Here is a 14,826-nt window from a genome sequence, read left to right as displayed (position 1 = left end):
TGAACCCAGGTGCTGTTGTTTATTTGGTAAGTGCTTTAGCCAGCTAAGCCACGGTGCCCTACTCAGACCCACCTGTAAACTGTTCTACTGTATGGTTCCAGACAACACCACTGTCTCGCAAAGTTCGGCCATTCCCCATTTCCCTCCTGCCTTCCCACCCTGGTGGTGTCTGGCTCCCTGGGCACAGAAGGCTACAGCTCAGTGGGCAGAGGCTCTAACATGCACCTCTCTGTCAGCCGCTGGGCCTGTAGAGTTGCCTTTGAGGTTCTGCAGGGTTGGGGGAGGGCAAAATGCAGCAAACTTTGATTCTCTGGCTTGTAAACCCCTTGGTCTCAGGGTTTAGGTTGGAGTCCCCAGGTGGGGCCCGGCCTCCTTCAGTTTGGTCCCTTCCTGAGGGCACAAAATTGACATCAAAGAATTCATTTGCCCTGCAGCAATCTCTGTTGGCCAAAGGGTTAGCAACCGAATATTTGCCCAAGTTTAAGTGCAGCGGAAAATGCTGTTCGGTGTGTTTCTGTGGTGTAGTGGTTATCACATTTGCCTAACACGCAAAAGGTCCCTGGTTCAAAACCAGGCAGAAACAGAGGGTCTTCTCTTATTGCACTTCCCCTGGGTGCCAACAAGGCAGTTCTAAGGCCTGCCTCCTGGTGCAGGGATGGGTGGCCTGTGTGCTGGCTTTCAGGAGCATGTGGGAGACAGCTCAGCAGGTTAGGCTGAGATAGGAGGATGCAGGGCTGGGGTTGAGACTTCTCAGCAGTGCTTTACCTGGGACCAGGTCATTGCAGCCACACAGTCCAGGACCCACCCTGGAAGTGCCACTGCTGTGCACCTTCAGGGCAGTGTGGCTGTGGCCTTTGGTGCAAGTGGACACAAAGCCACATAATGTCCTGCCTCATGCCCAGACCCCCGCCACCCTGTTCCCCTTGCTTTCTTCCCCCCCAGCTCACCCACCACCCCCAGCTTCCTTTGACACCCTCCCTTCTTCCTGCTCCCCCAACCTGATCCTTCATCCACATTCCTTCTGCACCCTTTCTCCTGGCCACACACGGCTCCTTGGCACTTCTCAAGCCAGGCCCTGCAAGGAGCCACCAGGGCAGGAACCAGCCCTTGGAGCTCGGCTTGCACCGGATCTGGTAGTTTCCCACCACATCTCACCTGGGAAGAGGTGACTTGTTCTCCTTCCTTCTGACCTTACGTCTCTGTTCCCTTCAAAGGTCTCTGCTGCTCAGGACCCGCCTCCTCAGAGCGCTGCCCCTCTGCCACTGGGCTGGGAGCGGGAGACTCCACAGTCTCTGCACTTGGGCTGAGAAGTCTCGCGGGGACTCGTCTGTTGATGGGTTAGTCAGCCCGATGGCCAGCCGGATCCATTCCGTAGCGCTGCCTGAGAGGGAGCTTTACAAGTGCCCAGTGTCCATTGGGATTTTCTGGGGCTATGTGTAGGGGATTGGTCTTGTCCATCTTTTCCACGGGAAATGCCTCTTCTTTGGAACAGCAGCTCCCAGGAGTTCATGGAACTTCTTCTTCTCAGCTTGGGAAAGGGACGACTCAGGGGTGATGGGAAAGATATTTGTGCTGTGAAAACAGCAGGGCCCCCAGGGAAACTGGTAAATAATCCCAGTGCCCAGGCCTGATGTTACCTGCCCCCACACAATTCACACGGCAAACCTGGCTCCCCGAGCACAGGGGGAGTCTGTGGGCTCATTTCTGGGCCGTGGGGTGAAGCAGGAAACCAGCCTCCTCCTGTGGGGCCTGTGAGTGTTGCTGAATCTGGGCCCCTGCACCTGGGGAACGGCAAACAAAAGGTCTGGGGGCCACAGAGAGACCCCGCTGGGCTGAGCAGGAAGTGGCTGGGACTTTGCTTTGTCTTTGCCTGTGGGCTTGGCTGTCTGCAGCCTGGAAACCTCCTGGCTCCTCAGACCACTGGTCTGGATGGTGCGTTACAGACGTCGGAATAATGGAATTGCAGTGTAGACGCTCCCATTGTTATTGCAGTGTAATGGCCGTTATGCCGAAGGAACGCTGCTGTGTAGATGCAGCCTAGGAGAAATGCTTTCATGAGCATGTGGGAGGAGCAAGGGCTCCTACAATGTCAGGAGAGATGGGGAAATGAGGTCACCTCTCTAGACATAAAAGAGATGATATATGAAAAGAGGATGTGTTAGGAGTGGGATTTGAACCCACACCTCCATTTGGAGACCAGAACACCCAACTAAGGGAAAGACAGGTCCTTGCGTCTGATGCCTTAGACCACTTGGCCATCCTGACACCTATGCAGACACCTCTAATGGCAGTTTTCTTACATGTGTGAGTTGCTCAGGGAGGCGGCGGGAGCACCTCTCTTTCCCCGCCTAACAGCCACTCTACAGTCCCATTTCCATCTCTCTAATGATAGGAGAAGGGGCCGGTTTCAGGATTTCTTGCGCAAGAACCTCCCAGTGTAGACCTAGCCCTGTAGTCAGAGTTCGAAGGCTGTAGCAAGTAACCAGGAATGACATCCCTTGTTTCAGTATTTTTTCTCCTATAAAAGTATAAAGCTATATTTAGCTAAGCTGTTTGTGAGTAACTGGCAGGTACCACAGTAGCCCACATCCACACAAGCGCAAACGACCTCACTAGTGGTGCACATTATGAAACTCACTCCGCCCATGGATGGAAAGTCTCAGAGGGAGCATGACCCCCCCACCCATCTTCTTCCCTGCATTGGCAGCCACAGTCCCTTTCAGCCACTGGAACACCCCGGGAAGAGAGGCAGGAATGGGGCCAAGTGCAAGTCAGAGTGAGGGGGCAGGCAAAACTCAACTTGCCTTGCAGGGCCACTGGCAGCAGCATCTCGCTTGAATATTGGTGCGGACAGAACATGCCTGAGAGAAGCCTGGGCCTCAGACACTTTGAAGCAGTTGCCAAAGTAGCTCAGTTGGGAGAGCATTAGACTGAAGATCTAAAGGTTCCTGGTTCAATTCCATGCTTTGGTAAAAGCCTTAGTCAATAGGGCTTGGCGTCTCTGGCAGGCTACTATCTGCAGTCAGAGTTCAAAGGCTGTATCAAGTAGCTGGGAATGACATAATAAAAATGATGATATTTCAGGGTTAGAAATGGGAGAGGGGATTTCATGTTGCCATAGTATAACAGGGCTCTTGGCTTAGCTGCTCCCAGCCTTGCTTCTCTGTTTTGAATTCCATGCCCCCAGGAAGGAACATTAACAGAACCTGCCTCGGACTAATTGTGAGGCTTCCCCATACTGAGGACATGCTTTTTTCGAAAAAAACTTCACCTGAGTCTAGACTGCAGCTGCGTTCTTTCGAAATTAAATCGAAAGAACGCGGCTTTTCTTTTGACGGTGGTAAACCTCATTTCACGAGGAAGAACGCCTTTTTTCGAAAGTGCTCTTTCGAAAAAAGGCATTCTTGAAAGCAAACAGGGCTTTTTAGAAAGAGAGTATCCAGACTCACTTGCTGCTTTTTTTCGAAAAAGAGGCTTGCTTTTTCGAAAGATCCGCGTGCAGTCTAGACGCTCTCTTTCGAAAGAGGCTTTTTCGAAAGTATCTTTCGAAAAAGCCTCTTTCGAAAGAGGCTTGCAGTCTAGACATAGCCATAGACTGTGCGTTGTGTGAAGAAATACTTCCTTTTGTTTGTTTTCAACCTGCTAATATCATGGCGCATCCTTAGTTCTTCTATTATGGGAACAAGAAAAATACCTTTGCTTATTTACAGTCTCAACAACTGCCATGATTTATAGACCTCTATTTTATTTCCACTTTGTCTCCATCTTTCTAAGATGAAAAGTCCCAATCTCTCCTCATGTGGCAGCTGATCCAACCCTTTCATCATTTTTGTTGTGCTTGTCTGAAATTTCTAATGCAAAGATATGGTTCTTTTTTTTTCAGAGGGAGAGGGGGATAAGGCAACCACATTTCCAGTCAGTGCTCAAGTTGTGGGCACAGCATGGATTTACAGAGATGTAATATGATAGTCACTGTCTTATTGTCAAGGCCTTTTAAAATAATTTCTAACATCCCATTTGAGGCTCTACATGGAGTGGATGTTTTCAGAGATCTCTCCAGCTGTGACTTGTTGTAGGCAGATTTGTTTCCATTTAGTATGTGTGTTACTAATTGTTTATACTAATTATACGGATTAATTGCCAGACTCAGAGCTCACAGCAATTTTCCATGAAAAGTTGCTTTCCCCTCCCCATCATGGTGCTGGAAAAAGAGTTAGTAACAGAATAGTTAGCCAAGTTTAAGCACTTTTGTGGCTTTCTGTGGTGTAGTAGGTATGATGTTTGCCTAACATGCAAAAAGTCCCTGGTTCACAGCCAGGTAGAAACAGATGGTCTGCTTTCATTGCAGCTCCTCTTGGTGCCCAGGAAAGGTCAGGTCTTGCTGCCCATCCTGAGGCTAGGTATGGGGCCACCTCTTCCTGCTGCCTCCTTGTGAGACTGGCCCAAGGAGGAATAGGACAGAGAATGGAAGCCAAGCTGAGGGAGGCAAACCAGAGGCTCTGGGACTCAGTGGTTGAGGAGAACCCTCCCTCTTGTTCTACCAAATCCTGTGGGGGTGGGGCTGGCTGTGGGGAGGCAGAGGCCTGGGTTTGTCCCAGGGATGCTTCTTGCAGCCCAGGAGCAGAAGGGGGCTCTGGGTGGAAGGAAAACAAGCAAAGCTGGTCCCAGTGGGCATGAGCTGAGGCTCCAGTTCAGCATAATTGAGTCACTGAGCTGAGGAAGTGGTGTTGGGTGGAGGTCCCATGGTGTAAGGAGCAGCACTTGGGCCTGGGAGTCCTGCAAGCTGAGTCCAAATCTCAGTGGGACCTGCTAGTGTTTGGCTGCAAAACCCTCCCACTTCCCACTTCCACTGCTTTGCCTTCCTTCCCCTTAGGTTCATGAGAGACAATTTACCTCACGCTAGGGCTAAGTCTAGACTGGCATGATTGGCATGATTTTCCGGAGATGCTTTTAATGGAAAAGTTTTCGTTAAAAGCATTTGCGGAAAAGAGCGTCTAGATTGGCACGGACGCTTTTCCGCAAAAGCGTCCGTGCCAATCTAGACGCAGTTTTCCGCAAAAAAGTTCCGATCGCCATTTTCGCCATCGGGGCTTTTTTGCGCAAAACAAATCTCAACTGTCTACACTGGCCCTTTTGTGCAAAAGTTTTTCGCAAAAGGGACTTTTGCCCGAACGGGAGCAGCATAGTATTTCCGCAAGAAGCACTGATTTCTTACAGTAGGGAGTCAGTGCTTTAGCGGAAATTCAAGCGGCCAGTGTAGACAGCTGGCAAGTTTTTCCGGAAAAGTGGCTGATTTTCCGGAAAAACTGGCCTGTCTAGACACACCCATTAAGTCTCCCTCTGTGCCTTGTGCTGGGGAGCCTGACCCCTGCAGGGAGCCTTGAGGTAGCCACTGCTACAGCAGGAATTTGGGCATCAGGTCACCCCACTGGGGACAATGGAGGGAAGAGAAGAGTTTTCCCTGCTATTGGGGGAAGCTGGCCAGGCCAAGGCCCTTTCAGCCACTGGGTCTGTGCAGGCTGGAGCCTCCTCCTACCAGCTCTCTGGCCTGAGTCCTGCAAACACCTGAGCCTTTTACCTGCTTCTGCTTCCCTGTCCATAGCAGGAGGCAAAATGAGGGCAAGTCAACAAAACAAACACCCCAGTGGCCAACATAGGGCTTGAACCCATGACCTTGGCATTATTAGCACCTTGCTCTAACCAACTGAGCTAGCCGGCAAACAAAAGTGCAGGTCACAAGTGGCCCTTTCAAGAAATGCGCTTCACACAGCTGCAGTGATGTCTCTGCAGCTGCCAACGGCTCTTCTCTGCCAGGGCCACTAGTGACTCACTGTGATGTGGGCTGGCTAGTCCAGCTGGTTTGAGGTTCGGTCACGGTGGCTGCAGTCAACATGGTGCACTGAGACCCAGGGCAAAGAGGCAGACGGATTCTCTTGCTGCCAGCACCTTGCCTCCCAGCTACTTCCCTGTCAGCAACAGCCACAGCCCCTTTCGGCCACTGGATCAGCGCGGGAAGAGAGGCGGGAATGGGGCCATGCCATTCCACTCACAGCGCACTACATCATATCCTGCACGTGCAGGCTGCCTGCACACAGCATCCCAGCCTGCACATGCTAGCAGCTGGCCGCTGAGCATAGGGAGTGGCTCCGGCAGCGGTGAGGGATTCATGTGTGGTGGCAGCTCACATTTTCCTAGGTCCTCCTGGGACACAGAAGAGGCCTCCCCTGGCCACCCATGGAACTGCTGGTTCGGGAAAAGCCAAATGGGCCATGGTGCCCTCCTCAGGGAGTTTGGTGAAACTGTTCTACTCTATGGTCCTAGACAACACCTTTGACTCCCAAAGTGCAGCCATTCCCTATTTCCCTCCAGCCCTGGCGGTGTCTGGCTCCCTGGGCACAGAAGGCTACAGATCAGCGGGCAGAGGCTCTGAAATGCACATCCCCCCCCAGCCGCTGGGGCTGTAGAATTTACCTTTGAGGTTTGGCATAGTTTGGGGGAGGGAGAAGTGCAGCAAACATTGATCATCTGGCTTGTAAATCCCTTGGTCCTAGGGTTTGGGTTGGAGTCCCCAGGAGGGGACCCGGCCTTCTTCAATTTGCTGGAAGGAGGTGAAGCTACAGAAGATGACGGGGACAATCAGTGGGCGGAGGGTTATTTTTTTCTCCTCCCTGAGCTGATGTGGCTAGAACTGAGGAGAAGAAAATCCTCTTCCCTTCTCCTCAGAAGATGGAAATTGCAGTTGGTTCTCTCTCTGGTTCTACTGAAGCTGGACCCCAGGACTAGACTTTTTCTTTCTAAAACTCTGGTGAAAACTGAGAGCCAATTGCTTGTAGACTGAGAAAGTGAATTAAAGAAGAAAACTGCCCAGCATAGGGCTTGAACCCATGACCCAGAGATTAAGAGTCTCAGGCTGTACCAACTGAGCTAGCCAGGCTCTGTACAAAAAGTTTCCTAATATCCCATCCCAGCATAACAGGAGCCAAGAGTTCTCCACTGCCTGACTCAAGGCTCTTTCTTGACCCTCATGTGGGGTTCTGGTCTGTGGAGAGGTTTGAACTCGAACCCCACTCCCGACACACCCACTTCTTTCCCCACAAGGAACGGCCCCATTTCCATCTCTCCAGGGACAGGAGAAGGGCTCTGGCCTGTTCTCTGCAAAATGCTCAGCCTGTTTCATTTTCTGCAGGAACGAGTGGGATCCATGCGCCCTGTTCCCCAGTGAGAGGTGTGTGTCCTCTTCCCCCCTTTCCACAGACACAGCAGCCAGGGGGTTGTGCACCTGCAGTGGCCCCTTCCTACTTGACCTCCCACAAAGCCGGGGTGAAAAATTCCTAGACCCCAGCCCTCCTGCCAGGGCAGAGGTAGCAGGATTCACTCCCATCTTCTCCTGCCTGTGCCCTGGTACTGAGGGGCCGGCCCCTTTCCTGCTGCCCCAACTCTTATTCCCACAATGCACTTTGTGCAGGGGCCATTGGTCTTTGTGCCAAGGTGCATGGCTGGGAGCCAGGACTCAGGACCCTTCCCCCAATTCCTCCTCTGACCCACTCACACTGTCCGGCTGCCTCCAGCACGGGCTGAGCTCAGGGGTCAGGTGGGTGACCTGTCCTGCAGCTGTGATGGCATCAGGCCCTTCCCGCCCGCTTGCTCCGTCTGGAGATGGAGCTTCAGTGGCCTCAGACACCCAGCAAGAGGAACAAAATTTTCTCCAGTGAACCTCAGGGTATAGAAGCCAAAGCACCTGAACCTTGTAACAACCAGCTCAGTCTTAGTAGGTCCCACTGAGATTTGAACTCAGATTGCAGGATTCAGAGTCCTGAGTGCTGCCCCTTACACCATAGGACCTGTGGTGTAAAAGTGCAGTGGGCACCTCTGACTCTCAGCTCTCAGGCTGGCCTCTGCTCTCCTGGCTCCCTCCAGCTACTTCATCTCCCAGGACTCCCTGTGAGAAATGTGTCATTTTCACCCCTGGGAGCAGCTCAGCCAGGCAGAGGGGCTGCCTGGGGCAGGACATTAGCCCTGGAGGGCAGGGGTGGGTGTGGCAGTGACATCACAAGGGCCTTTTGCAGCCCCTCAGCTTATTGGCTAAAGGAGGTTGGGAGGTGGTGACCTCACAGAGAGTCCATGACAGTGGCCTGGTGGGACAGGCTGCAGGGCAGGGGCCATCTCAGAGCCCCCCCATGGCTTTGCTACAGGGAGTCTCCTTGAGAGTTGCCTTGAGGCCTTTTCGGAGCCTTCTCCTTTCCCACGACTAACTGACCTAGATGACAGATGTCACTGTGGAGAAGGGTTAGGGTTAAGTGCCTCCACAAAAACCTCAGTAAATGCAGCAGGGGAATTAGCTCAAGTGGTAGAGTGCTTGCTTAGCATGCGAGAGGCAGTGGGATCGATGCCCACATTCTCCAACTGCAGCTCAGCTCTTATCCATTATTTTCACTGTCAGGGGCTCAGTGGCCCCCTCCCTCTTCCTACCTGATCTCCGAAAAGAGACGGACCTGGCTCCTCTTTCTTTGCCACCAGCAATTGCCATGCTGCAAAGCAGAGAGTGGAGATATCAGGCTCTGTGGTGCAATGGAAAGCATGTTGGACTTTTAAGCTGCAACAAAATACAGGACTATGTAGCACTTTAAAGACTAACAAGATGGTTTATTAGATGATGAGCTTTCGTGGGCCAGACCCACTTCCTCAGATCAAATAGTGGAAGAAAATTGTCACCACCATATATATCAAAGGATACAAAAAAAAAACGAACACATATGAAAAGGACAAATCCAATTTCAGAACAGAACGGGGATGCGGGGGGGAAGGTAAATGTCTGTGAGCTAATGATATTAGAGGTGATAATTGGGGAAGCTATCTTTGTAATGGGTAAGATAACTAGAATCTTTGTTAGGACCCCGCCGTAAAGTGTCGAATTTTAGCATGAATAACAGTTCAGAGGATTCCCTTTAAAGTGCAGTTTTAAAAGGCTTTTGAAGCAGGAGACAGGTAATTAAGTCATTGAGATAATGTCCTTTCTGGTTGAGATGGCAAGAAACTGGTTTTTTTCTGTATTTTGTTTCAGCTACCCTAGACTAACATGGCTACTTTTCTATCACTCTTTTAAGCTGCAGTGATTCATGTGAGCCCAGCTAGACATTCAAAGATTGTGGGTTCAAGTCCCATGAGCCTCACTTTAGCTGCTTTCTCATTTCCAGGGCGCAGCTTTTACAGAACAGGCAATCCTTAGGGTGAAACTGGGGTGGGCTTGAGTCCAGACAGTTCCCAGCAGACCCCAGTGAGGATGGAGGGAAGGGCTGGTTCTTGTGGCTGGGGCTGGGCGTTGTTCTGAAAGGCTTCAGGTGCCATTAGATCGTTTTATCCCTCCCTGTCTCCTACCAGTGCTGAGCAACACTCAGGCTATGTCTGCCCTACACTGCTCTTCTGGGAAAAGCTACGCAAACTTCAAAACCCAATTTGTGCAGCTTTTTCTTCTGCTTTTTTTTTTTTTTTTTTTGGAAGAGGCTTTTCGGACATTTGGCCTGTTACACTGGGCAAGTCACACAAGGGAGGCAGCAGGCAGAGCCGGCCCAATGCACCAGCCACCCAGGGCAGGGGAGGCCAAGGCACAAGCAGCTGCCTGGCCTAATTTATCTGGCTTCCCCAGGTTGGCACCCAGGGGAATTATCAGCTGAGGTTACCCCCCCCCCCGCGTCACATGAGCATTGGGCTCATCAACAGGCTGGTCAGCAGCAGCTGCAGTTCCCTGGGCACTGCAATAAGACAAGACCCTGTGTTTCTGCCTGGCTTCAAACCAGGGACCTATTGCGTCTTAAGCAAACATGATAACCACTACACCACAGAAACACATTTCAATACATGGAACTTGGCTGACTGTTCTGTTTCTAGCTCTTTCTAACACCCTGCTCTGCAGGGGAGGGGGATGCTCCTTGTGAACACTCCACCTCTTGTTCTCAGGGAAGCGCCTAATTTCCTCACCAGCCCCTTGAGATTTGTAGCTCAAAGCTGGAGCTGCTGTGGCAGGAGGTGAAGCTACAGAAGCTGACAGGGGACAATCAGCAGGCGGAGGGTTATTTTTTATCCCCCCTGAGCTGATGTGGCTAGAACTGAGGAGAAGAAAATCCTCTTCCCTTCTCCTCAGAAGATGGAAATTGCAGTTGGTTCTCTGGTTCTACTAAACCTGGACCCCAGGACTAGACGTTTTCTTTCTAAAACCCTGGAGAAACCTGAGAGCTAATTGCTCCCAGGTTGAGAATGTGAGTTAAGGAAAGGCACCGCCCAGCATGTGGCTTGAACCCATGACCCTGAGATTAAGAGTCTCATGCTCTACCAACTGAGCTAGCCAAGCTGCAGGTAAAAAGTTTCCTAATATCCCATCTCAGAGTAATAGGAGCCAAGTGTTCTCCACTGCCTGACTCAAGGCTCTTTCTTGCCCCTAATGTGGGGTTCTGGTCTGTGGAGAGGTTTGAACTCGAATCCCGCTCCCGACACACCCACTTCTTTCCCCACAAGGAACGGCCACATTTCCATCTTTCCAGGGACAGGAGAAGGGCTCTGGCCTGTTCTCTGCAAAATGCTCAACCTGTTTCATTTTCTGCAGGAACGAGTGGGATCCATGCGCCCTGTTCCCCAGTGAGAGGTGTGTGTCCTCTTCCCCCCTTTCCACAGACACAGCAGCCAGGGGGTTGTGCACCTGCAGTGGCCCCTTCCTATTTGGCCTCCCACAAAGCTGGGGTGAAAATTTGCTAGACTCCAGCCCTCCAGGGCCAAGCCATGGCAGAGGTAGCAGGATTCACTCCCATCTTCTCCTGCCCTTGCCCTGGTACTGAGGGGCCGGCCCCTTTCCTGCTACCACAACTCTTATTCCCACAATGTTCCCACAATGCACTTTGTGCAGGGGCCATTGGTCTTTCTGCCAAGGTGCGTGGCTGGGAGCCAGGACTCAGGAACCTTCCCCAAATATACAACCCCCCCTCCCCCCCCCAAACCCTCTGTTTAGCTCTCTTACAGTCTGGTTGCCTCCCAGCATGGGCTGAGCAGGTGACCTGCCCTACAGCTGGGAGAGCATCAGGCACCTGACCACAAGTCTGATCAGTCTGGGGACCAAGCTCCATTGGGCCTCAGACACCCAGCACAGGAGTAAAACTGCCCCTGGGGAACCTCAGGACAAGGAATGTAAAACCCACAGAGCACAAGGAGCTCACAGCAACCAGCCCAGTAGGTCCCACGGAGACTTGAACTCAGATTGCAGGATTCAAAGTCCTGAGTGCTGCTCCTTACACCATGGGACCTACATGTACAGCTTCTGCTGGGGACCTGGGATATTCAGGTCTCAGGCTGGCCTCTGCTCTCCTGGCTTCCCACCAAGGCTATGTCTACACTCGCGGCTTCTTGTGTGTGTAATATGCAAATGAGGCTAAGTGTGGAACATCTCCAAGCCTCATTTGCATACCTAATGAGACACCATTTTTTTCAGAAGAGGCTTTTGGGCAAGAAGGAGTTACATCTATTACTTTTCAGGAAGAACGGCATTGCGTAAGAGGGTTTTTCTTGTGCAAGAAGGGGCAGTGTAGACACTCCTTCTTGCGCAAGAACCTCTGATGAAAAAAATGGTGGCTCATTAGGTATGCAAATGAGGGTCAGCTAGATTCCATGCTTAGCCTCATTTGCATATTACTCGTGCAAGAAGCCGCGAGTGTAGACATAGCCCAACAGTTTCATCTCTCAGGACTCTCTGGCTACATCTCCACGGCACATTTATTTTGGAATAAGCTATTCTTGAACAGTGATTTCAAAATAGCACGTCTACACTGCAGGGAAACTTCAGAATGAGTCCGAGTCAGGCTCTGCTAATGTAGATGAGGCATACCTGGGTTGTCGACAACTCCCTTTGATGTCGGCAGGGGAGCGTCCAGACTATCGCGCTGAGCCGACAAACAGCTGATCAGCTGTTTGTCGGCTCAACGCGGCAGCCATGTAAATTTAAATGAAGCGACGATTATTTAAATCGCCGCTTCATTTTACTCTGTCGGGTAGCCTAATCTACATGCCTCTGGCGACAGAGGCATGTAGTCTAGACGTACCCTCAGTGGCGGAGTGTTCGACTGTAGATCAAGTGGTTCTTGGTTCAACCTCAAGTGCCCCCTTAGGAAATCTTCCTTTAATAGAAACATTTACCTCTCCAGTTCTATTGCACCCTGGATTTCTGTTGTATGTGGACTCTTTAAATGAATACAAACCCTTAATGTTTTCTGGCACCAATACACATAAACCAGGCAAACCTGTTCCTCAGCTGGAACCAGCTCAAACCCGCTGTGTGTCTGGTTTGTGTTTCCAGCAATTCAACAAGGGTGTGATGTAGATGCCCATTGGCACGTCCTTGGTCTCTAAGGGCTGGGCTGTGCAGAAGAACAAGAACCACACCCAGCTGGGGAGGAAGGGCTGCGGTCAACCTTCTGGAGTTCGATTTAGTGAGTCCAACTAAGACCAGAGAGCACCTGACTAGGGGTCAGAAGTCTGCTCTTGCTGCCTTTGGCTTCCTGCTGTGAGGACATGGCCAAGCTCAACTGAAGGAAGCTGCCTCCAGCTACATAAGGGGGGATGGTGGGAGGAGCTGACACATTGGCCAGGCACCACTGGGGGCTGCCTCCCTCACCTCCCCCGGACCTGGCAGGTGCCTGGGCCAGCTTAGCCATGGGGCTGCTCTCTGGGACAGCAAACATGGACACAAGGCAGGATTCTCTCATTCTAGGACCATTTGTTGGTTTTTAAGCTTTTACAGCTACAGACTAGCAGGGCCCCACCGAAGGGAACGACTATGTGGCCCTCAGACCTTTTGTTTGCTGGTGCCCACACACTGCTGAGCTCACAGCTGTGATGGCCAAGGGGTTAAGGTGTTGGACTTGCAATTCAATAGGATAACCCTGCAAAGGTTCAAATCCTGCTCACAGCAAGGCCTGTGTTTTGGCCACACCTCTAACCAGAGCAACAAACCCCTGAGACACTCTCCCCACACTCTCCATCCCCTTCTACTTCTTTCAGTGCCACGTCCAGACTGAAGAGGACGCTCTTTCTACGAGGCAGAAGGGACGTGTCCAAAGAACAGGGTTTTCCAAAATTTGGTGCCATGTAGCAGCAGATGGCAGGAGCCAAAGAGGCTTGACAGCCTGTTCCATCCCAGCGCGCCGCCCTCCCAGCCTGCTGCTGCTGCTGCTCCAGGAGGGGGTGTCAAGTCATGTGCATCAGGGCATTGTGATTTCACGTGTGATACCAACACACAAAGCCCTGCCCCCCACCCCAGGAGCTACTGGCAGACAGGCACAGACCCTCTGTCCTCACCTCTGCAACCAGCCGTTCCCAAGGGGGTGAGTCTGGGCAGAAGGTGATTCCAGGATTCTGTTCCTGCCCTTGTGGACAGAGATACCAGGACAGAGAAGCAGCCCCAAAAGGCCCCTCCAAAGCTCAGCTAATAGAGCAGAGGACTGGAGCAGCTGCCCCTAGGTGGCTGGTTTGACTCTACTTCTAAGGAGAGCTCTTTTCCCCTCCCCTGGATGAGGCAGAGCAGGCAAGGCCCTTCTAGGGGGGACAGACAGGTTTTCTACAGAAGACCCAACCAACAGCTCAGCCACAGAAACAAAGGTCTCCTGCCAGAGCCAGGAATTGAACCAGACACCTTTAAATCTTCAGTTTAACACTGTCCCCACCAAGCTAGTTCAGCAGCTGCCAGGAAAGCTTTTCCCCACAGCAGCGCACCAGAGAGCAGCTGTTGCCAGTGGCCCTGTAGGGCAAGATGAGCTTGACCAAGCCTCAGACCAGCTGGACTAGCCAGCCCACATCACAGTGAGTTACTAGTGGCCCCACCAGAGAAAAGCCCTTGGCAGCTGCAGAGACGTCCCTGTAGCTGTCTGTAGTGTCTTTTCCAACAGCTCTCTTGTGGGGCTGCTGGCTTGGGTGTTTAATGCTTGATACTAGTAATGCCAAGGTTATGGGTTCAAGCCCCATGCTGGCGCCAAGGCTGTTCGGTTTGGTGCCTTGCCTTTGTGTACCTACCTGCTATGAACAAGGAAGGAGAAAAAAGTCCTGAAAGGTGGAAGAATGGAAAGGAAGCATGGAGCAGAGTGTCAGCTCCTCTTCCTGTAGTGCTGCCCAAGCAGGAGAGGGAAGGGGCAGTTTGAGTCACCCAGCTCTACCCCATGTGAAAATGGCAAGTGTTGCCTTAACAGCAAGGGAGAGGTGGGAAGGAGCCTGAAGTAACCTCTTGGGTCACAGCTGCTGTAACATGTGACAATGAGACAATGAGGTTAGAAAAATGACTAGACAGTGGCCAAGTGAAACATCAGGCTGGTTTCCCTGAGTGGGAATCAGACCAGCAAGAGTTTTGTATCCTAGCCACTAGACCACCAGAGACACCTGACACATGCCTCTTTGCTCACCTACACTAGCCTTTCGCAGGATGAGGGTCCATTCTCCCTTGCCCAGAGGGGACAAGAACAGAAACCAAACAGAACATCAAAGCAGCCAGACTGGGCCATGCCAGTTGCCCAACTAGCCCAGGATCCTGTCTCATGACAGCAGCCAATTTCATTGTCCCGAGGGAATCCTCAGGACAGACACTTGTTAAGTGACCCCTCCTGTCACCCATTCCCAGCTCCTGGAATACACTAACTAGGGACACCTGCCCTGTCCATCCTGGTGAAATGCCATTCATTGTGGCCACCGGGGCTTCCAAAGTTGAGTAGCTCTGCATTAAGGGTTCTTATTAATGTCAAGAACCTCAAGCAATGTAAAGCCAGAGTGTGATGGAACTGGAAAGGAAAATATTTCCACTAG

General features: G+C 51.7%; 5 non-coding genes across 5 annotated transcripts; 2 read left to right on the top strand and 3 right to left on the bottom strand.

Annotated features, from left to right (window-relative positions):
• The first annotated feature begins 510 nt into the window (after positions 1 to 510).
• On the top strand, positions 511 to 583 carry TRNAV-AAC (transfer RNA valine (anticodon AAC)). The gene has a single exon. It is a non-coding gene; the product is annotated as a tRNA-Val (tRNA).
• Positions 584 to 7,770: 7,187 nt separating this feature from the next.
• On the bottom strand, positions 7,771 to 7,842 carry TRNAQ-CUG (transfer RNA glutamine (anticodon CUG)). Its single transcript has one exon. It is a non-coding gene; the product is annotated as a tRNA-Gln (tRNA).
• A 1,928-nt stretch (positions 7,843 to 9,770) lies between these two features.
• TRNAL-AAG (transfer RNA leucine (anticodon AAG)) lies at positions 9,771 to 9,843 on the bottom strand. The gene has a single exon. It is a non-coding gene; the product is annotated as a tRNA-Leu (tRNA).
• Positions 9,844 to 10,272: 429 nt separating this feature from the next.
• On the bottom strand, positions 10,273 to 10,345 carry TRNAK-CUU (transfer RNA lysine (anticodon CUU)). The gene has a single exon. It is a non-coding gene; the product is annotated as a tRNA-Lys (tRNA).
• A 2,522-nt stretch (positions 10,346 to 12,867) lies between these two features.
• Positions 12,868 to 12,949, top strand: TRNAA-UGC (transfer RNA alanine (anticodon UGC)). Its single transcript has one exon. It is a non-coding gene; the product is annotated as a tRNA-Ala (tRNA).
• The last annotated feature ends 1,877 nt before the right edge of the window (positions 12,950 to 14,826 follow it).

Source organism: Pelodiscus sinensis, chromosome 19 (assembly GCF_052426305.1).
Source record: "Pelodiscus sinensis isolate ZL-2025 chromosome 19, ASM5242630v1, whole genome shotgun sequence".
Lineage (NCBI taxonomy): Eukaryota > Metazoa > Chordata > Testudines > Trionychidae > Pelodiscus > Pelodiscus sinensis.
The sequence above is the reverse complement of the archived record's forward strand: the minus strand, read 5'-3'. Positions and strand labels throughout refer to the sequence as shown.